We start from the raw sequence: 24,713 nt of genomic DNA, 5'->3' as shown, positions 1-24,713 counted from the left end.
ACTAAGTGTTGGATATATTTTGTGTTAGTTTACATTCTCCTTTACTGTGTGAAACAATTTAGTGAATAGCTGCCCAGTTCCTGGAGATTGTGAGTTAGAAGTTTCAGGAAGTACTGGCTTGCCCTCACTAGAGCCATGAGATGCATATCAACAATCAGGGTGAAGACAGAGGTCATGGGAAGCAGAGAGGTCAAAGGTTGGGAAATAGAAAGAGGATTGTAAGAGAAAAAGTCCATATACTGAACTGGGTTGAGCTGTGTATATTTGGATTGAATATTTTCATTTTGCAGACTATACAGAGCCGAATATAGTGACTCATTTTCATGTGGATAGATCCATATTCTGATTAAAATGTATTTGCAACATCAAAATGAGGGGCATTGGGTACTATGCTACCAATATGGGAAATGGGAATTCGACACTTGATACAGAATACATAGTGCTACATACAATGACAAATAATGCACACTAAAATTCTAGGGATGTAATTCTAAGTTAATTTAAAGTATAATCTAATCAACTGGCTTACGTTTGTGCTGAAGGTGACACTTGGCCACAGCAAGGTGACTTCCCTGCATTGAATTTTGAGCTTCCGTGCCTGGGTGCTGTGCATACCTCCCAAGTCCCTCTCTGTTTAGGAGGGAAAGTCCTTATTTTTGGCACTAATCCCTCTGTCTCTCTTTATATGTTGCCTCTTTTTTTAGGAGCTCGATATTGCTTGTTTGCATTACTGTACAACAGATATCCAAAGCCATAATTTCCCCATTACTGTGTACTGTAAATTAGATTAGATGTTCTAAATTACATTTTAGTTGCATTAGTTATTACTAAGTCACTTAAAATTTCTCTAAACAGCTCTGCCCCTAACAACACTCCTAAAATTTAAGTGCCCCTATTTGTTCATTTGAAATATTGTGTGGTATGCCCATGGATCATAACTTAACTTAAAATAGAACTATCTATAAAATAAAAAATATCTTGATTGAATATTTGTGGTCTTAAATATATAACATTTTAGTTTACTAATTTAAAAGTTTGAAAACTGAGGTATAGGGTCACTTTAATGGTGTAAATGTTTTGTGTGGGATATTTCACAGAGAAGATGTGGGTGTCACTGCTTTTTTTCTGTGGAAAGCATCAGATTGTATATTTGTATGTGGGAAGGATTAATTTAATTGGAATAATTTGCTTTGTAGGATGGAGTGTTAGTAGGTGTCAGAGTGTAGGTGGATAGACATCAGAAAGAATGCTTTTCTATGTGGGTAGATATAAATTTGAAGATAAAATAAATAAAAATGAAAGACGAGTAGGATAGAAAAACATAAATTGATCAAATGTGGGGAAAAATAAAATACACACATATAAAAGTGTCTTTGGGAATAAATGTAAAACTGTATAGAAATCTAAGTGACTGTGGCTTCATAAAGGAGTTAATAATATTTGTATGTGTGCATATATATGATTGTCTGGGTACAGCTATTGGCATGTGTAAGGGGCTGGATCTATTTGTACATGCATGTGCTGAGTATCTGGGCCTATATATCTCTGGATATGTGAGGAGCTATTATGAGTTTATGTCTGAATGGCAGGTCTACATGTGCAAGAACCATATGGAATATGTATGTGTACACATGTTGGGGCTGGGGCTGCGTATTCAGATGGAAAATAAAAGGCAGTGTGGAGGATGAGAGAGGTAGATAATTAAGGGGTAACAAATCACAAGCTAAAAAAAGGTTGCCGAACACTACTTTACCAAAGGAATCATGTGTAACACTAGAATTATATATAAAAAAAAACACTGTGCAGTATACACCGATTCCAAAACAATATGAATGTTATGAAAAACAGAACCTTGGTCTTTACCACTCATTTCCTTCTGTGCTTTTAGGTTTTACTTGATTTGCTGGGAGCTCTATCTTCAGTCATCCTCCTGTGGAGGACCATGGACTGAGATTTGAAACAGTTTTAAGTACATTTGTGGTTCTTATATCCTCATATGTTGAATGTGAGTGCATTGGCTTTTATTTTATACAATAAATAGCTTTAATTTGAATATACTTGATCATATTTCTCTCTGTATTTTTACCTTACTTGAGATTTGAAGGAGTGAAGCTATTTTATTTCCAAAACTGAAGATTCCACTGCACTACACAAAGAGCACTGCAATGGCTCTATAACAAGTGAGCTAAATGTGATAAGCACACATAAATAGAAATTTGGGAGAGGGATGGGCATTTGGATCGGGTAAGTGAAGGATAGAGGGAACTATAGTGTAAGGATTCAACTTTGTATTTCTTACACTATAGAATCCCTTTCATTTGAGTTTAACCCCTTAAGGACCAAACTTCTGGAATAAAAGGGAATCATGACATGTCAGACACGTCATGTGTCCTTAAGGGGTTAAAATAGGGGCCGGTGGAGTTTCCCCGACATACATTAGTGTTGCTTACACACTATGGGACTAAGCATCTATTAGTAAGGGAATAAAATAACACATGATTTCATTGCTCATTTAGTGATCTGATTTTGGTGTACTAGATCAGGAGATGGGCATTACTAGTGTTACCTATACTAGTGTTACCTATGTTTATGGATACCCTTCAGGTTTTATTCTGGGTATCCGTGTCACATCGGGGTACCCGTAGCTTCTTAGGTTAGTTTACTAATTTTAACTTTATTACTTAACCTATTAATCAACTTGTGATTGAGTAAAATACTGCCTGCTATTTCATCTGTTACAAATCGTTACCTCATTGGCAATATTATATCTTCCTGACTTTGGTTACATACTACTGTGCTGCCAAAAATTACACTGCATCGTTTTTATTTGTTTCTCAAATGCAATTTGTGTTAAGTACCATATTGACAGTCTAGTTCCTTACTTAATCAGAGAAGCAATTGATTACTTAATCTTTTACTTCACACAGTTTGAAAGGACAAGTGACTATGGTATATTTGTCTTCAAGGATAATAAACCAAACACTATTACTACTGTAAATAAAGTTAATGGTGATTTGATCAAAGTAGCATACACAGACAACTATGTTATACATAGTTAGAAATTTTCAACCCAAAATAAGCACACAAAATGGGATGATTCACTAGTAATGAATCCGGAAATTCAGTTCATAAGTGTTTCCCGCCGGCGATGAAAATATTCAGGTAATTTAACATTTTAGACCAAGATAGCCTAACTGAAAACATAGCTGATTTGGAGACTTTCTACATTTCAGTTACTCTGACCTGAAATGCAAACTTCGGAATACTAGAACTCCCCTTACTCATGTTGATTTTGAGCAAAAATAATTATTATTTCTCACAATTTTGGAACCAATTGCTTTTACTCAGTGAGGATTACTGTTAGGCTAACACTTTCCAAAGATTGTTCTATAAACAGACCTTGTGGCTTGTTCTTCTACTTTGACTGGTAGAAACATCACACACCATGATGCTTGTTTAAGGTCTCTGCTCCCCTACCTTTCGACTTTCCCAGTTGATTTGCAGCATATGTAAATGTATTCAAAACCTTCACCAACAAAAACCAACGTGAAGTGAAAAAAATATATATAAAGAACCAACTTAACTTTGATCTCCCCACCAGCCCGAGAAGGTTTACAGCAAGGCTGGCTCTGCATAGGCTGGTGGGTGAGATGAAAGGATCTCTTCTGCCAGACTTGGTCCATGGCCATTGAGGTCCGCTTGGCATTTTCTGCAGAACCCACCACCGCTCACCTAAAATCCTAAACTGCCCACTAGTGAGTAGGGGGGGGCCAGGTTGACTACCCCTAATGTAAACAAATATGTTCAGAAATAAACCTATTTCAGTCAATAGTGGACTCTCCAATGTAGAACTTCTCCAATGTGGAGCTTACCTCAACTAAATGATTTTATTTTATACTTATTTTGACTACCCTGATGCCTGCAGTGAACAAACTTTGCATTCTCTTTTATTTGAGTCTAGGAGTCCTTACATGTCTAAATGTATGTTTTTCTCATGTTCAACAAGATACCTTACAAGAGTGTAAAAAAACCTCTAGTTTTAGCCCTGTTTATTTTAGAGGATTATACATGGATTTATTTCAGAATCGTGTGGAAATGGAATTTCAATTTATTTAACCTCACATCAAAAATCTACATACTACAGGTAAAGTAACTTTCAGAGAAAGATAATCCTGATATTGTAATTAATCAAAAGGATAAAGGGGTTGTATTGTTGTTCTAAACTCCGGTGACTATATGAAAGAGGTACATAGACAATTGAGTGACAACATTCCAGCATTTAACTTTCAATCCCAGAATTAAATTTAAAATTATTTATTTTTAAATAGTCAATTGAGTTGTTTCTCAAGGTGTTATTGCAGGAGGAGCTTCTGGCTATTTGAAGGTGAATAGTCCTTCTTTACTTTTTTTATAGCCAACAGTTGCTAATTATATTGAGGGTACTATTCCTTAGGGCTGCTTCATTATATTAGATATTATTACCCATAATGAACATCATTTTGAGATTATTGATGATTTATTCAACCTTTTGTTATGAGACTCACTACATATGTAAGAGATGCTAAGGAAATTGTCCTACTTTGGTCAGATGAGTTTATTTGAATTATACTAGATTTGGTGTCACTTCTTCTACTTGCCGGAATGTGAAGTGGCTGTGGGGGCAAAATTTGCCCCAACCTCTATATGGTTTGATGGAAGGAGGCCAACATTTTTGCAAGTGGGATAGCTGAGTCATGGGGAAGTACATTGTTCACTTCAATAACTACATTCATGACTTCATATATGCATGGTGAAGGGATCAATTAGAGGCTGGTGTGAATATCAACCAGTCTAATTTATAATTCACTATGATGTTTCATGAGCAATATATACAGTATGTTGAATAAAAAATAGTTTCTGGACTTTTTCGTAAACCTTGCAGTTGCAATTCCATACTTTGTGCCCATAGTAATGTCATGCATATCATAAACGTGTGGATGTCCCTTTTAGCCAGTTCCTCTGTATACTATGGAATTCTATTAAAGGACATGGAGGCTCATATTATGCTTTATCTCTTTTTTTATTCCTCAGCAGCAAAGAAAGGATATATAAATATGCATAGAAAAAAACAAAACAATTACCCTCAGAGGGTTATCCATGTAAAATCTTAGAAAAATAGCAAATTGGATTTAGGGAGGTGCAGTCAAAGATGGATAATAAACAGATTATACTTATACTTATGTTAGGTATGTCTTGATTTCAACCTAAAATAAAAAGAAATCCATAGCATAATACTGTAACATTTAAAAGTAAATAAAATCGGAGGTAATGGGTCACTCACGATCTGCAGAGCCTTGGAAAGCAGGCTCTAGCTATAAAAGCATGTGAATAATAAGCTTATTCCAGCTATCTCCACCGGTTCCTGGTGATAGGGCACTTTTTCACACCAACAGACACCACAGCGGAATATATTAAAGTAGAAAAAGTTTTACTTGATAAAAAGTGATATAAACAAGGGCACAACGCGTTTCGACCGTAACAGGTCTTCCTCAGGTGCATAAACAATATACTGCATTGGATTCTAATTTATACATACATGTTAATTAAACAATCACAAACATATGTTGATTGGAGGACCATATAAGGTCCTACCGATCAGCCTCCGCCATATTGGGAAGGTCAAAATTTACAAAGCTTAGAAAACTTATACAATCTCCTACAAAACATTTCAAAATAACGTTATAGAACCCATTCCACATCATGTACTACATGGACATTAACATTACACAGAGTACATGTACTTAGCAGGGCTCCAAATCTCCTCGAATTTTTTCTGCTGTATCTTCCATCCGGGATTCCAAGATGGCAGACGGATGTCTTCCGGTCTTTCTGACGTCATGCCGTCAGCGTGATTGGTCCAGCGTGTCATGTGATCGAGAGTTTCCTCTTTTCACATTGTAGTGTGGGCAAAAAGTCCTCTTTGCAGAAAAAATTGCCATAATGGAAGCTGGCATAAAGTCCACTTTGACAAATATATTTGAAGAAAGCATACTATTAGATAAAATAAATATAATAAATGTCACAGTGTTATTAATCATCTCCCAACATACATATTAAAAAGCCTATCACAAAGAGAGGTTAGAAATAAAAATAGAAATAAAAATAGAATTGGTTGTTAGTGTATTTGAATTTATATAAATATCTTTGATTTTAGGGAAAAAATGATTTTAAATACCTTTAATGGAATAAAACTAAATTAAAGCTGCCATTTCAAAATCCAAGTTGAGCCCACCCGGAGATAGGGTCTCCAAATTGAAGATCCATCTCATTTCACTACGATTAAGGGTGGACTCAACTTGGCCCCCTCTCCAATGGCAATTAATTTGTTGGATGGCAAAAAAGATAAGCCCGGAGGGGTCTCCGCCATGTACCTCAAGAAAGTGGGAGGACACATTATGTTTTAGAAAACCTCTCTTTATATTGTATATGTGCTCACGTATCCTTGTCTTAAGACTTCTAGAAGTCCTCCCTACATACTGCAACCCACAAGGACACGTGAGCACATACACCACATTTTTGGTATGACAAGTAATGAACGACTTAATTCCAAAATTCTTGACACCCCTTTTTGACTTAAATTCTTTTACTTGTTTGGGTTTATTTTTAAAGTTGTTACAACCCATACAAGCTCCACAATAGTAGAATCACTTCTTCAATGTTTTAAAATTACTCAAAAAATTGTCTTTTTGTTTGGGCACATCTAAATAGCTAGAGGTTAATTTTTGCTTTAAGTTTTTGGCTCCCCTAAAAATTAAAATTTTTTTGAGTAATTTTAAAACATTGAAGAAGGGATTCTACTTTTGTGGAGCTTGTATGGGTTGTAACAACTTTAAAAATAAACCCAAACAAGTAAAAGAATTTAACTCAAAAAGGGGTGTCAAGAATTTTGGAATTAAGTCGTTCATTACTTGTCATACCAAAAATGTGGTGTATGTGCTCACGTGTCCTTGTGGGTTGCAGTATGTAGGGAGGACTTCTAGAAGTCTTAAGACAAGGATACGTGAGCACATATACAATATAAAGAGAGGTTTTCTAAAACATAATGTGTCCTCCCACTTTCTTGAGGTACATGGCGGAGACCCCTCCGGGCTTATCTTTTTTGCCATCCAACAAATTAATTGCCATTGGAGAGGGGGCCAAGTTGAGTCCACCCTTAATCGTAGTGAAATGAGATGGATCTTCAATTTGGAGACCCTATCTCCGGGTGGGCTCAACTTGGATTTTGAAATGGCAGCTTTAATTTAGTTTTATTCCATTAAAGGTATTTAAAATCATTTTTTCCCTAAAATCAAAGATATTTATATAAATTCAAATACACTAACAACCAATTCTATTTTTATTTCTATTTTTATTTCTAACCTCTCTTTGTGATAGGCTTTTTAATATGTATGTTGGGAGATGATTAATAACACTGTGACATTTATTATATTTATTTTATCTAATAGTATGCTTTCTTCAAATATATTTGTCAAAGTGGACTTCATGCCAGCTTCCATTATGGCAATTTTTTCTGCAAAGTGGACTTTTTGCCCACACTACAATGTGAAAAGAGGAAACTCTCGATCACATGACACGCTGGACCAATCACGCTGACGGCATGACGTCAGAAAGACCGGAAGACATCCGTCCGCCATCTTGGAATCCCGGATGGAAGATACAGCAGAAAAAATTCGAGGAGATTTGGAGCCCTGCTAAGTACATGTACTCTGTGTAATGTTAATGTCCATGTAGTACATGATGTGGAATGGGTTTTATAACGTTATTTTGAAATGTTTTGTAGGAGATTGTATAAGTTTTCTAAGCTTTGTAAATTTTGACCTTCCCAATATGGCGGAGGCTGATCGGAAGGACCTTATATGGTCCTCCAATCAACATATGTTTGTGATTGTTTAATTAACATGTATGTATAAATTAGAATCCAATGCAGTATATTGTTTATGCACCTGAGGAAGACCTGTTACGGTCGAAACGCGTTGTGCCCTTGTTTATATCACTTTTTATCAAGTAAAACTTTTTCTACTTTAATATATTCCGCTGTGGTGTCTGTTGGTGTGAAAAAGTGCCCTATCACCAGGAACCGGTGGAGATAGCTGGAATAAGCTTATTATTCACATGCTTTTATAGCTAGAGCCTGCTTTCCAAGGCTCTGCAGATCGTGAGTGACCCATTACCTCCGATTTTATTTACTTTTAAATGTTACAGTATTATGCTATGGATTTCTTTTTATTTTAGGTTGAAATCAAGACATACCTAACATAAGTATAAGTATAATCTGTTTATTATCCATCTTTGACTGCACCTCCCTAAATCCAATTTGCTATTTTTCTATGTATGCTTGTTGTGCTTTTCTGGTGATTATATAGCACTTGGGAGTTGTTGCATCTTTCAGTAGTAGCGCCAATCCACCCATCTATATTTTCTGGTTCTCCAGGAAATAATTGTTTTTTTCACATGTAAAATCTTAGCCAATGAGAGCAGTACACATTCGATATACTTCCATGTGACCCTAAGCCTCCTCTTTCTTTGCTGCTGCCTCAGCTAAGTACCATGGAATGGAATTTTTGCTCTATGTTTTTCTGTATTTTGCTAATTACTTCTTAATTACTTGTGTTATTGGTAAATTTAATTACACTATGTATTAGGAGCAGAGCCCTCTGTCTCAGGCTTTTCCTTTTTAATTTTTGCATTTTTTTCCTTTCAGGGTTTCCCCCCGCGGCTAACTCTCTTTCCTAACTTCTTAGTGTAGTTTATAACCCGTTTCAGGCCTGGCCTTGGTGACCCCGACATTCCGCGGTCTCCCTCTGGCCTCAGGGCATGTCTCCTTCACTGTGTTCCGATTTGCGGCCTATACCACAACTGGCGCCGCTTGTGCATGCGTAGCTTACGGCTGCGTATCGCAGCGGCCATCTTGCATGTTTGCAGCACTTTTTCCCGGCTCACACCACTGGTTTAAGGGGCGGGCACAAGCTGATTGGCTGCCTGAGTTGCTTGCCAGTGCCCTGAGGCTATTCCTGAGGGAACACTTGGTGAGGTAACCAGTATACTCTGTGCTTTGTCCCAGTGTATTATTATTGTGCCTGACAGCCCCTGATTCAGCAGAACCTCCTTTTCTGTGCATGAATTATTTTTTTGCTCTTAGTTCATCACTAGTGTGGAGAGTATTATTATCTTATATAGTGTCACTATGCAGACCCCTACTGATTTGGAGGTTAATGCTCCTATCACCTCTGGGAGTGCCATTAGGCAGCGAGTGGCCACTGTTCCTACTAGAACCCTGACCCATCAGGGAGAGGACGAAGCATCAATGGAGCAGATGAACTCGGAGTAGTTCCTTGGACGCTACCATGATCAAATTTGTCCCACAGGCCATTTACAATTTGTCCCACTCCAAAACTGTACAAATGGACTGGTTGCATCCTGTTACCATTGAAGACGTGGTGCCCCCACGTAAACGAGCCATCCGCCGGGCAAAAGCGGTGCGGACATGGAAGAGGGCTAAAGCCCTGACTGATTCTCCCGACTCTGGTTCAGATTCTGAGGAGGTTTCGGATGAGTCCGATGTGATCGGCTCTACTGACTCGGACTGGGTAACTCAGCTCTATTGTCTCGGACTGGATAACTATGTCAGTACCTTCATGGCACTGGGCAAGGCACAAACAAACATGAACCCACACACACTGCCCCCATACACACACACACTGCCCCCATACACACACACACTACCACCATACATGCTCACTGCCCCCCATACACGCTCGCACTGCCCCCATACACACTGCCCCCCCATACACGCACATACTGCCCCCATACACACACACACACAGCCCCTCCCCCCCACACACACACACACACACTGCCCCTCCATACACACACTGCCCCCATAAACACACACACTGCACCCCATACACACACACTGCACGACATACACGCACACTGCACCCCATACACACGTACTGCACCCCATACACGGTCACACTGCCCCCAAACTCCCCCACACACACTGCTCCCCATACACACACACACTGCCCCCCATACACACACACTGACCCCCCATACACACACACACACACACACAAACTGCATCCCTCACACATACCATTGGGTTTTATTTCTGGCTGACGCCGGTCTGCGAAATATTTCTCCTCTTTTCGACGGTCCCCGGGTGCTAAAAGATTGCAGGACACTGCAGTAAAACATGTAGGTATGAATCAGTTGGAAATCGATTTAGAAGCACGTCTACTGGCAAGGTATATATAAAAAGACCCAATATGTTAATTGCAACAATGTTAATGTTATTTATTTACTGACTTGTAGAAGATGTTGCAAACACTATGTCAGGCAAACTGCTAGGATGGAAGAAATGGAACACAGTTATGCTATTGCCAATTTTCATAATACAAACTCTATTCCAGTTGCTAGACAATTTTGTGAACGTAATGGCGCTTAATTAAAATGTTTAAAAAATACAGAAAATTCAGTACAGTAAAGGCTTATACCAAGGGGTCATAAAGGTGATCTTATTAAACTTCTTAAATATTTTGAGTCTAAATGGATCTCGACTTTAGGCACACAAGTTCCATTTGGCCTCAATTCTATATAGGATGCATCATGCTATGTCTAATTTCAGTCATTTAAGGTGAATTTAGATTCAGCTCGGTCAAAGGGCAGCTGTGTATGCTGCCTTATGAGTTATCTGGTTCTCACCCATTGGACTCCCAAAGATCCAGACCAGAATGGAGTTGAATAAGTCACCAGGGATTATACCCCACTCCTGCCAAAAGGTAAGCATGAGGTGGAAAATTAAAATTAGAGGCTTCCCCACAAACACTTAACATTCTCCCCTAACACCCTAACATCCAGATACCACATAGCAGACCCCTCCCCCCCACCCACAATACTCAGCCACACTCAGTCTCACCCTTCTTCACACACAAAATTCAGCTACCACACACACAAAGCTAAATCAGCACACACAGGCACACCCAGCCTTGCCCCAACTACAGACCACCAGCCTCCTGCACAGACAACATTCAGCCACTACACTCTCACAAACACAACACTGAGTCTGACCCATACACATACAACACTCCACCACACACAACGACCAAAGAACAGAGCGAGAGAAGGGGCCCCAATATGGCATCCTGCCTAGGGCCCTGGGCAATTTTAATCTGACTCTATTGAACACTCCTTACCACTTTGCTCTTGCATTTTCTTATATGGGTTGGCCATACTAGTCTGTCATACATTTTTTTTTAAAGATGCATCAGTCACAAAAGGCTCTGATATAGAAATTTCTGTTTTTGTTGACCGTTAACTTTGATATACTTTCTTTTTACTTTTCGTTTTTAATTTTAATCTCCCCCCTTTTAGAACAGTTTTCTTTATCACTTTAATAAATGTTTATGATTCTGGCAGTTTGAGTGCATTTGAGTCTAGTATCAGACTTAATTAATTCTTGCATTGCATTTCTTAAGTTGTACTATATACTTGCATACTTGCAACTATTATGTTTGATCCTACTATTTAAAAAGTGTGAATGGGGTTGGATTAAAATATTCAGTAATTGAGCAGTTCCTCTTCCTATGGGATGAGTGAGACTGCAGCTGGCGCCTGACCTGCATATTTCACAAAGCCTGCTGGACACAGATTTATGGGATATAAAAAAATCGAACCTTCGATTAGTTTTGGGCCAAAATTGAATTTGAACAGATTTTGTGTTGGGACGAATTTCCAATTTCCAAGCCAAAATCTACCTGAATTACAGACTAACTGAACCGTGAACATGTTTGGGTGGACCTCATTATTCTGAATTGTATCTGGTGCCAAAAAAAAAAGATGATTGATGGCTAGGGGGCAGTCATTAATATTGATTTTATTTACAAATACAGTCAGCAATAGAAGGAATAACAAGAGGAGCAGTAAAAAAATAAATACATCTATGTTTATATATTTACATATTACATATTTTAATAAATATATACACATAGACTTTTAATTTATTTACAGCTCCTCTTGTTGTTCCCTCTTTTGGTTAGTTTATCTCACCTACTCTGTAAATCAAATGATGGAAAATGCACCTATCAGTGTACTGCAAGATTTACACATTATATTATATTAATCATATATTATGCAGCACACCGATTAGACGGGGTTGTGAGGAAAGGAGAGAGGGGCAGTTAGTGCTGGAAGGGAGATGTAGGAGCAGGAGGGAGGGAACAAGAGCCACATACCTCATTGACTAGCAATCATCTTCCTCAACTGCGCCAGGGGAAGTGGAGTTCTGACAACTTCACCCCCTGGTGCACACAGCCAATGAGAGCCCTGTAGGCAGGTCAGTATTCTGTGCTTTTTAATTAGGGTGGCTTTTGGACGCTTATTGCTGCCCTAATGGGCTCCGTTAACAAACAATAAGGGACTGCCAGGCAGCCAATGACATTGAAGTAGACAATTTCACATGGGATTTAATCAGATTTTCGGAAGTCGCCAAATATCTGATTAGATTTTTTTTTTATTTTTTTTTACTCTCCCTAGAAACTATTGGAACTGCAGCACTAATGTTAATAGGACAGGACACATTTTTATCAAACAGACACGTATTAAAATTGATAGCTTTCACAAAAAAAGTTAAAAACCCAACCAAAATTTATTTTTACAAAAATGTATTCTCATTTTTTTTCTTCACGATAACTGATGGAGAGCTGCCCCAGCTGCCCTTATAGAGGAGCCTCCAATGCCAGTTAATGTGGTTTAGCTTGAGAATGAGATTTCAGCATAAAAACCCAGAGACAGGCTTTATCCTGTGTACATAGATGCATTATCTTTTTTTTTACATTTTTTTTTTCTGTTATCATTTCCTTAAAGTCAACTCCAAAATGTACGTCACTGGAGTTTTTTTTTACTCACTCATGCTTATTTAGCTGTTATAAATGTTTAAACGATTCAAATCAAGCTGTGATATACAGCAAAGTCAGACAATGGCAAGCACTTTGATCCGCAGCATTATTTTAGGAAGTTGTTTGCTTGTCACACAACTAAATGGTAAGTAAAATATTATGTATTGGTAATGTTTATTTAGCAACTAAATTCTAGTGTTTTTTTTTTTAAGTTTCTCCTATCATATTCAATTTCTGTTTAAGATTATTTTAAATTATCGGCAAAAAATAGCTAAGTTGGAAAAATTCTCCTGGTCAGCTATTTTGGCCAAATATATATTTATCTCAAAAACTTTTAAATAATTCTGAATTTCACTTTAGTGGATAGCTGTGCCTAACTTGGTTAGCTTGAATATACACTTGTTATATGCAATGTCACATTTTATTTTCTGTCCTCAAAGTACCATAAAGAATGAGTTAAAAAGCAATTTAATTTATTATTCTTTGTAACTCAAACTTTTTGTTGCTGAAGCTATGTATTATCTGTCCGCAAAGATACATTGAAAGGATCTGGAAGTAACACTGCTGACTGTTTTTTTCACCATCATTTTTAATGCATTCAGAGTTATTTACTAACAGTGTTATACACTAAAGGGATAATTAAAAGTTGTTATGGTTGTTAAGTTAAACTTCACTTTGAATTCTCACTTTAGAATAACCCCGTGAACTGAGAATTATAGGGAATTGCCAACAATCGAGGATACTCCAATTTTAGCTCAAAATAACTAAAGTGGCAAAGTTTTGCAACTCCGCTATCAAGGTTTTCTACTAAAGTGAAAATTGATCAGAATCAGTGAATTTCAAATGTAAGACCGAAGTAGCTGAACTAACATTCTCCAAGTCAACTATGTTTCCAGTTTAGCTGTGGTCTAAAATGTGAAATTCACTTTATATCCCAATAATTCTCACTTCAGCGAATAAGCCTGGCTGTGTAGTAGAATTTACCTGGTGTGTTTCCAGCAATAATGTTATACCATTGAATGTACAGAGTGATTCAAAATAAGCAAATAGTAAAAAATTACAACAAAATTGTTTCTCTTCTATAATGTGAATTATGCAGCACGTTTTTAGGCTCCACTAATCATTCGAAGATTTCCACTTTGCCCTAGAATTCACTTAATTTCCTGCATCCCATGAAATCAGTACAATACGAACGTTACATATCTGTGTCTCCACTGATTTCTAGGGAAAGATGCTGCATAAGCATAAAAGTAATAACAATCGTGAAAGCATACAGACAAAAGGAAAAGTAGACTGCAAATTTACAAAAAAAATACTCCTATACAAAAATGGAGAACACAAACATGAAAAAATTATTGCACAGTTTCCCTTGAGTGCCATTTTCCATTTTGGGAAAGGAATAATAGACAGATGACTGTGGCTTTCAAATGTCATATGAATATTTTGGAAAAAAACAAACGAGAAAAACCACAAAATGTATGTTGCTTATTACACAGCATTCTAATGTCCTTTAGCACGTGTTTGCATAACTATTTTTAAACTGGCATGAGTCATGTCTCTTAAAGAAAATAACCAAGTAAAATCCTTAATTCATTGCCCAATCTTACAGTATAATGCATGTCTATGCCTTCTATAATTGATTTCTAATAGTTAACAGTTTGACGGTAGGCTATTTCTATTTCACTTGATATTCTTTCTGCTGCATACCTTTATTTATGACAGAATATAAAATTAAGATAATTGGCAAATGAATCACTCTTGATCGGACAAAATAGATGAATGGGTAAAGTTTAACATTTGTTATTTATTTAATATGAACTTATTTTACATTCTTTATTTAACATTTGTACAATGCAACAATTATTAGTATACAGGAAGCACACAGGTTAGTAAGTAATAGTGAACAGATAAAGCGTACATAAAAAATACGGGTGCGATCAGATAATTGAGAACCCTCCAAAGTATACAGGCACTCCAAATCAGGGAAATAATATTCAAGAAATACCAAGCAAAGTCCAAATACAGCAACAATACATTGCTATATAGTTTATAGACAATAATGTATGACAGACTATATAAACAGAATGATAAATAAAAAAAACACTAACTTGGCTTGTGCTATTTTTCCACACTTCTCATGTGTCTATGTGGAAAATGAGATACAATATATTGATCACCTTTGTTCAATCTAAAATATTTTAAGAGATCTATGGCAATATACCGAAGCACAGAAATGCACCTATCCTGGTTGAATATATTTATCACCTATTATGTATTAAATATACAGCCAGGTCCATAAATATTGGGACATTGACACAATTCTAATCTTTTTGGCTCTATACACCAACACAATGGGTTTGAAATGAAACAAACAAGATGTGCTTTAACTGCAGACTTTCAGCTTTAATTTGAGGGTATTTGCATCCAAATCAGGTGAACGGTGTAGGAATTACAGCAGTTTGTATATGTGCCTCCCACTTTTTAAGGGACCAAAAGTAATGGGACAGATTAACAGTCATAAATCAAACTTTCACTTTTTAATACATGGTTGCAAATCCTTTGCAGTCAATTACAGCCTGAAGTCTGGAACGCATAGACATCACCAGACGCTGGGTTTCATCCCTGGTGATGCTCTGTCAGGCCTCTACTGCAACTGTCTTCAGTTCCTGCTTGTTCTTGGGGCATTTTCCCTTCAGTTTTGTCTTCATCAAGTGAAATGCATGCTCAATCAGATTCAGGTCAGGTGATTGACTTGGCCATTGCATAACATTCCACTTCTTTCCCTTAAAAAACTCTTTGGTTACTTTTGCAGTATGCTTCGGGTCATTGTCCATCTGCACTGTGAAGCGCCTTCCAATGAGTTCTGAAGCATTTGGCTGAATATGAGCAGATAATATTGCCCGAAATACTCCAGAATTTATCCTGCTGCTTTTGTTGATCTGGCCAACTGTTGTGAAGGGTGTTTTCTTCACCAGGGAAAGAATTCTTCGGTCATCCACCACAGTTGTTTTCCGTGGTCTTCCTGGTCTTTTGGTGTTGCTGAGCTCACCGGTGCGTTCTTTCTTTTTAAGGATGTTCCAAACAGTTAATTTGGCCACACTGTTTTTGCTATCTCTCTGATGGGTTTGTTTTGTTTTTTCAGCCTAATGATGGCTTGCTTCACTGATAGTGACAGCTCTTTGGATCTCATATTGAGAGTTGACAGCAACAGATTCCAAATGCAAATAGCACACTCGAAATGAACTCTGGACCTTTTATCTGCTCCTTGTAAATGGGATAATGAGGGAATAACACACACCTGGCCATGGAACAGCTGAACAGCCAATTGTCCCATTACTTTTGGTCCCTTGAAAAGTGGGAGGCACATATACAAACTGTTGTAATTCCTACACAGTTCACCTGATTTGGATGTAAATACCCTCAAATTAAAGCTGAAAACCTGCAGTTAAAGCACATCTTGTTCATTTTATTTCAAATGCATTGTGGTGGTGTATAGAGCCAAAAAGATTAGAATTGTGTCGATGTCCTAATATTTATGGACCTGACTGTATGTGTGTCTGTATGTATTTATGTGTGTATGTGTGTGTATGTGTGTATGTATATATATATATATATATATATATATATATGTGTGTGTGTGTGTGTGTATATATATATATATATTGTATTTTTGTAATATTGCATCCTATAGTAACAATGCAATGTTTTGGGGACCCAGGACATATTTGAAAACTAGAGAAATCTCAATGTATCCATCATGGTAAAATATTTTATTAATAAATAAATACCAGCGATAACTATAACAGTTGTCCCAGTGACTTTTTAAAGAAAACTTCTACTGAATTACAACAGATAAGATTATCTCTTCATATAATCTAGTGGTTTTCCTAGTGAATAAAACCCACCAAGTATTACAACAGAACGCCATACGTTCTAAGTGTCCCTATTATGGAGGGACAGTCCCTATTTTGGCCTTAAATTCCCCTTTCGCTCTTTTCTGTCTTGTTCCTCTTTTGAATGAGCTGGTGTTCTTACATATTACATAGTTACATAGCTGAAAAGAGACTTGCGTCCATCAAGTTCAGCCTTCCTCACATATGTTTTTTGCTGTTGATCCAAAAGAAGGCAAAAAAACCCAGTTTGAAGCACTTCCAATTTTGCAACAAGCTAGGAAAAAAAATCCTTCTTGACCCCAGAATGGCAGTCAGATTTATCCTTGGATCAAGCAGTTATTAACCTACATTTAAAGATTATATCCTTGAATATTCTGTTTTTGCAAGTATGCATCTAGTAGCTGTTTGAACATCTGTATGGACTCTGATAAAACCACTTCTTCAGGCAGAGAATTTCACATCCTGATTGTTCTTACAGTAAAAAAACCTTTCCTTTGCTTTAGATGAAATCTTCTTTCTTCTAGTCTAAACGCATGACCTCGTGTCCTATGTAAAGTCCGGTTTGTGAATATATTTCCACACAGTGGTTTGTATTGGCCCCGAATATATTTGTATAATGTTATCATATCCCCTCTCAGGTGACGTTTTTCTAAACTAAATAGGTTTAAATTTGTTAAGCTTTCTTCATAGCTGATATGTTCCATTCCTTTTATTAATTTTGTAGCCCGCCTCTGCACTTTTTCTAGTGCCATAATATCCTTCTTTAGAACAGGTGCCCAAAATTGCACAGCATATTCAATGTGTGGTCTTACCAGTGATTTATAAAGAGGCAAAATGATATTCTCGTCCCGAGAATGAATGCCCTTTTTCATGCATGACAATACCCTACTGGCCTTGGCCACTGCTGATTGACATTGCACATTGTTGCATAGTTTGTTGTCTATAACAATTCCCAAGTCCTTTTCGTGTGTTGTTATCCCTAATTCGCTTCCATTAAGGGTATACGTTGCTTGTGTATTCTTTACGCCGAAGTGCATAACTTTGCATTTTTCAACATTAAATTTCATCTGCCATTTGAGTGCCCAGTCCTCCAGTCTATCTAAATCCCTCTGCAGCAAAGTAATATCTTTCTCACATTGTTTTATTTTACAAAGTTTTGTGTCATCTGCAAACACTGAAACATGACTTCCAATGCTGTCTTCAAGATCATTTATAAACATGTTAAATAGAAGGGGTCCCAGAACAGACCCTTGAGGGACACCACTTGCCACCTCTGTCCAGCTTGAAAATTTACCATTAACAACAACTCTTTGTACTCTGTTTTTAAGCCAATGTTCTACCCAAGAACAAGCATTTTCATCTAGACCGATTTCCTTGAGTTTGAACACTAATCTTCTGTGTGGAACTGTATCAAATGCCTTGGCAAAATCCAAATAGATCACATCCACTGCAACACCCTGATCTATACTTCTACTTACTTCTTCGTAGAATGCAATCAAGTTAGTTTGATACGACCTGTGCTTCATAAAACCGTGCTGATTTTTGCTGATAACCATGTTCTTCTCAAGGAATTCTTGAATATTATCCCTTAATAACCTTTCAAATACTTTACCAGCCACAGAAGTTAAGCTCACAGGTCTCTAATTTCCAGGCAAGGATTTTGAACCCTTTTTGAATATAGGAACCACATCTGCCTTCCTCCAATCCTCCGGAACACTTCCTGAAAGAAAAGAATCTTGAAAGATTAAAAACAGAGGTTCACTTATTTCTACACTTAGTTCCTTAACCCCTTAAGGACCAAACTTCTGGAATAAAAGGGACTTATGACATGTCTCACACGTCATGTGTCCTTAAGGGGTTAAGTACTCTGCCCGCGACCACCTCCTGACCGCTGCTCGCACCCGTACGGCCAACTCACGCTTGCAGGACCTCTCACGGGCGGCTCCTCTCCTATGGAATAACTTGCCTACTGCCATCAGACTCTCCCCTAGTCTTCAATCATTTAAGAAGGGCCTTAAATCCCATCTCTTCAGGAAAGCGTATGGCCTCCCAGAGTAATCTCTCCCTTACATACCTGTCTCTTGCTCTCCTATGGGATAGTGCTTTGCTCTCTCCTCCAGCTCTGCTTCACTCCTACTTGATATTTCCTATCCTAATGTTTCTAATACCCCACCTCCTATAGACTGTAAGCTCATTTGAGCAGGGTCCTCTTCAACCTATTATTCCTGTAAGTTTTCTTGTAATTGTCTTATTTATGGTTACATCCCCCCCTCTCAAAATATTGTAAAGCGCTACGGAATCTGTTGGCGCTATATAAATGGCAATAATAATAATAATAATAATAATACACGTGGATGGATACCGTCAGGCCCTGGAGCTTTGTTTATATTAACTTTCTTTAGTTACTGCAGCACCTTGTCTTGAGTTAACCAATTACAATTATTCTGCAAGTTTTTAGTAGCAATCATTTGCACATCTATTGCCAAGGGTTCTTCCTTAATATATACAGAGGAGAAATAGTTATTTAAAATTCCTGCCTTTTCATGGTCTTCATTGACTAACACCCCTGTTTCAGTTTTTAGTGTACCTACACTTTCATTTTTTTTAAATTTTTTTTTAGAATTTATGTACTTAAAAAATGCTTTGGGGTTGGTTTTGCTCTCTTCAGCTATAATTTTTTCATTTTGAAGTATAGCAAGTCTAATTGCCTTTTTGCACGCATTATTTGCTTCCTTATATTTTTATAAGATGCATCTGATTTGTCCGATTTAAATGCTTTAAATGCCCTTTTCTTATTTTTAATCTCTTGTTTTACTTTTCTACTAAGCCACATTGGTTTTAATTTGTTTCTTTTATATGTATTTCCCAATGGTACATACTGAGAATATTTGTTGGAAGATGATCCATTTATCCTCAGTGTTCTTTTCACTAAAGAGTTTATGCCAGTCAATATATTGTAAAGCTTCCCTTAACTTATTGAAATTGGCCTTTTTTAAAATGATATGTTTTAGTATACCCCATGTGCTTTTGTTTTTTTGAGTTTATTTCAAAGGACACTATATTGTGATCACTATTTCCCAAGTGCTCACCTACTTGAATGTTGGTTAAAAGATCAACGTTGTTTGTTAAAACCAGGTCCAGACAAGCGTCCATTCTAGTTGGTGCTTGTACTAGTTGTGACTTGAAGGTGTCATTTAACAAGTTTAAAAACCTAATTCCCTTTCCTGAGCTACTAGTCCCTCTGTCCCAATTTATGTCCGGGTAATTAAAATCTCCAATAATTAAAGTGTTACCCAGATTTGCAGCTTTCTCAATTTGCTCAAACAGCTGTTGTTCCTCGTCAACATTAGGTGGTTTATAACATATCCCAACCAATAGTTGGTTTCCCTTCTTTTCCCCCAAGCAGATATTTACCCATAAAGCTTTCACATTTTCCTCATCGCATTCCATTTGCTTAAGATTTGACTTTAAATCATGGTTGACATACAAACATACCCCACCACCCTTCTTGTTTTTCCTATCCTTCCTAAATAACATGTACCCATTTAAGTTAACTGCCCAGTCATGTGTCTCATCCCACCATGTTTCAGTTATGCCTATTATATCATATTGTTTAGTGTATGCTAATGCCTCTAGTTCCCCCATTTTGTTATTTAGGCTCCTTGCATTAGAAAGCATACATTTAATATCATGCATCACTTGTATATTTTGTGAATTATCAACATTACATAGCTTCTCTGTTCTGAGCTTGCCCCTCCCCCATCTCCACCCTCCTTATACTGTGCTAAAGCACATCTCCTTTCTGTCCTATCTCCATTTTGTAAATTGCTATGACTCTCCCCCCCTACTACTAGTTTAAAATCTCCTCCAACCTTCTAGCCATCCTATCCCCCAGCACTGCAGACCCTCTCTCGTTTAGGTGCAATCCATCACTACTATAAAGGTTGTACCCAATCGCAAAGTCATCCCAGTGCTCTAAAAACCCAAAACCCTCCTTCCTGCACCAAGACTTCAGCCACGCATTAACCTCTCTAATCTCCCGCTGCCTTTCCACTGTAGCGCGTAGCACAGGTAATATCTCAGAGAATACCACCTTGGAGGTCCTTTTCTTAAGTTTGCTACCTAATTCCCTGAAATCATTCTTTAGGACCTTCCATCTTCCTCTTACTTTGTCATTGGTACCAACATGGACCATGACCGCTGGGTCATCCCCAGCCCCTCCCAATAATCCATCCACTCTGTCAGCAACATGCCGGACCCGAGCACCCGGGAGACAGCAAACTGTCCGATTGAGCCGATCAGAATGGCAGATTGTCCGAGTGGATACCAGTGCTCCATGGCAATAATACTCACAGTAATATGACTGTAAATGACAATAAATATGTTTAAAAAATGTTGTCTATTTAAAAGATATGCACTGTTTTTGTTCTAAATTAGTTGGATAAATAGGTAACAGTTTTGTACACAAAACTAAATCTTGCGCTCAGATTCCCACTACTCCTGGACAACTATTTGTCACACACGTTCAATCTCATTCATCTACCCTATAATAATTAAACAATCAAAAAAATACATACAAGGCAGTGTAACTTTTATGGGTAAGCGAACCTATCATTAACATTTTATAAGAAATAAAATACCCATAAATAATATTTTATATTTTCCCCTCTCATATATTTTCACTCAAGCACAACATTGCATGCTCTCTCCTACCAAACCTCATTCTCCTTAAAGAAACAGTATGGCGTTAGGAATACAAATTTGTATTTCTAACACTACAGAGACATGGTGGCCGCTTAGGTTACTGGTGCCCAACTGGAGGGAGTTTAAAAAAAAATAAAAAAAGTGTTTTACTTAAATTTTCTCCTTCGTAGCGCCAGTCTCTGCGAAAGGCACTTAAACGCTGCAGTGAAAACTTTGCACTTTGTATTACACTGCAGGGTTAAAACAGATGTGAAGGAGGCATGGAACCAAGACCACTTCATCTCTGGGTGTCTATAGTGTCCATATACATTTTTATACAGTTGATCGACCTTTATACCATTATATCCAGTGTGGCTATGATTTGGATCACTGGTTCCGTACTATTCTGATTGTCCCTACATAGTTAATTTGAGCAATTCATCAACCTCAACCAACCTTTGTCCAATGTGAGTTCCACAAAGTTCAGTCTTTGCCCCCTTTAACTCTCACATCTGGATAAGCCCTTTTGCTTTAGGATGGATTTCATCCAAATCTTCCATTCCCTCTCTAATACCTGACAATTCTAACATCTATTAGACCATGTCTTTCTGCCTTTCTGATATTGTTTCCTAGATGCCATCATGCTTCCAGAATTGTTTCCTTCTATGTGCATTCGTGGTAGGATGGCAAATGATAGAATTGCAAATTGTAACTCAAAAGCTTACAGAAAATCAAATGACGTAAAGACAGCAAAATGTTAGACAGTAACATTATGTATAGTAATAAAATAATGCAATCTGAAAAAAGACTCAACCTTTCATACATCTCTCTTACAGCTGTTAATAAAGAATAAGGTGAGAAACCTCATTTTATTTCACAAAGGGGAAAAAAAATCATTCTTAACTACACAATTGCAAGCTGATATCTGCTTCGATTAACAAGTGGTTACCACATATTAACTATTATATTCTGAAATAATACATTTTTCCAGAAATGTCCAGCCAAATAGAAGAATGTTAGGTATTGTAAATTAGAGTTTGGCACAGGAATTAGGGTCTGAAATCAGGCATTAATCATATGGGTTAGGGATATGTGGCTAGGCATCAGTACTAGTCCTTAGGAGGTATAGGTTAAGGTTCGAAAAGAGCTGTTGGGGTCAGGTATAGGCGTTAGAAGATATAGGTTAGGTTTAGGCATAAAGAGTAATGGTTTAGAGTTAGGAATTAAAATGTTAATATTAGCATTAAGGGTATCAATGAGCGGTCCACATTAGAGTTCATGGTTAGTAATTAGAGATAGAGATTAGGACTAGTAATTAGGTTTAGTAATATGTTTAGGCTTAAAGGATTCTAAGGCAATATATGCACAATGTTAGGGTAACCCTTTTGGCATATTAAACATACTGAGAAATACATATATAAATTGGAATTTCTCAGAATAAAAATAATTAATGAAGTTTGGCCACGATTTATCATCTTTAGGGCTAAATTCTATGAAAGACAGTAAAATATGTAAAAACAGATGTGCCATTTTCTCCTACATTGTTACCTTATCCTGCTTATGGGGTTAATAAAAGTGCAAAAGCAATAGACGTTCAGTGGATTTAGAGTTACTGGTGACTTTTCCATTGCGTAACCAGCAGTGGAAATACCAGTAGTGCACTGGGTTCGGCCACACATGGGCCCTCAAGTTGTGGGCGGCCTATCTACTGGCCCACATTCTTAGGACTACCCAATGGATATGTCTGATCAGGAACCTGTGGCCCTTCATTTCCTCCCAGCTTACGGAGCACCACATGGTGACTGAGAGGAATAGGCACAGAGAGGCACACCCCTATATATAAAAAAATAATATATATATATATATACACACACACACACACACACCCCTGCATTCAAACTCCAAAACAATGCACAAATTCACTCATGTATTCAAACGCCAATGATACAAAAACGACACAATTGCATTCAAAAGCCAACACTACATACAAGCACATTCCTGCATTCAAACACAAACACTACACACAAATAGACCACTGCATTCAAATGTGAACAGTACATAGAAACCCATCTCCACAGAAAATACATCTCCACATTCATGCATACGTACTCCATAAAAACATGCTTACATTCAAACACACAGACACTGCTCACGAATACAACCCTGCAAGGATGAGCAAATGGTAGATCCCCAGATGGCAAAGCATCATGGGAATTGTACAATCGATAAGGATCTACATTTTGTCCATACTTGTGCTAGAGAGGGACACTAGGGCCCACGCTGCCCTAATTCCACCTTTTTTTTTTACATTTTCACATGTAAAAAGAGAGCGAAATGCAGTGCTTGTATTATACTGAAATAGTTCAATATGGCAGCTTAACAACTGAAACCAGTGTCTCTTGTCCAATAGAATAACAGTCAGGTAAAAGCAGAAGGATTGGTGTAGCACCTAGGTTGTGCACACATTCAGAAAAGAAGTGTAAAAGACAAAATATTAGCCTACTTACACAGAACAAAGCAAAATATGGTTTGCTCAATCCTGGGAGCATAGGTGTTATCTATCCCCATCAAGGATTTGAAGGTCAAGAAGCAAGCAGCAGGTAACAAGTTCCAAGATTAAAAAGTACTTTATTGATAAAAATAAATAAATAATAAAAATATAATAGAAAACTGATAAAATTAATAAAAACAGATATAGAGTATACTTAGAAGCAAACATGACACATAAACAGCGTGTAAATTAAAAAAAAAAAGAGTGTTAAAAGAAATTATATAAATTGAACTCTGCATTTAAATCTACAGAGTTAGTCTTTAAATAAAATACCCATTTCAATTTCCTTTGTTACGAGAAATTATATAAATCAAACTCTGCATTAAATGGGGAATGTTTGGGGAGATGTGAAGTAGGTTATAGAACAAGATAAATAGTGGGAGATAAGAAGTCAAAGAGCGAAAGAAAATGAGTTGGTGGGATACCCAGTACACCAGCTACATATGCAATTGGGGGAAAGGATGAAGAATAGCTTAATACACACTTTAAGGTCTCACAGGTAATCAGGAAAGTACTGGCCAATCAACTGATGAGAGACAGAGGGTGTAGAAGTTTACTCAGAGGGAAATTTACTCTATGGTCCAGGCTACTCTGGGCCAGGAAGCAGGACATCTTTTACTCAAGTGAAAAGCCAGCAACTATGAGAAACAA

Source organism: Pelobates fuscus, chromosome 1 (genome assembly GCF_036172605.1).
Source record: "Pelobates fuscus isolate aPelFus1 chromosome 1, aPelFus1.pri, whole genome shotgun sequence".
NCBI classification, from domain to species: Eukaryota; Metazoa; Chordata; class Amphibia; order Anura; family Pelobatidae; genus Pelobates; species Pelobates fuscus.
The sequence above is the reverse complement of the archived record's forward strand: the minus strand, read 5'-3'. Positions refer to the sequence as shown.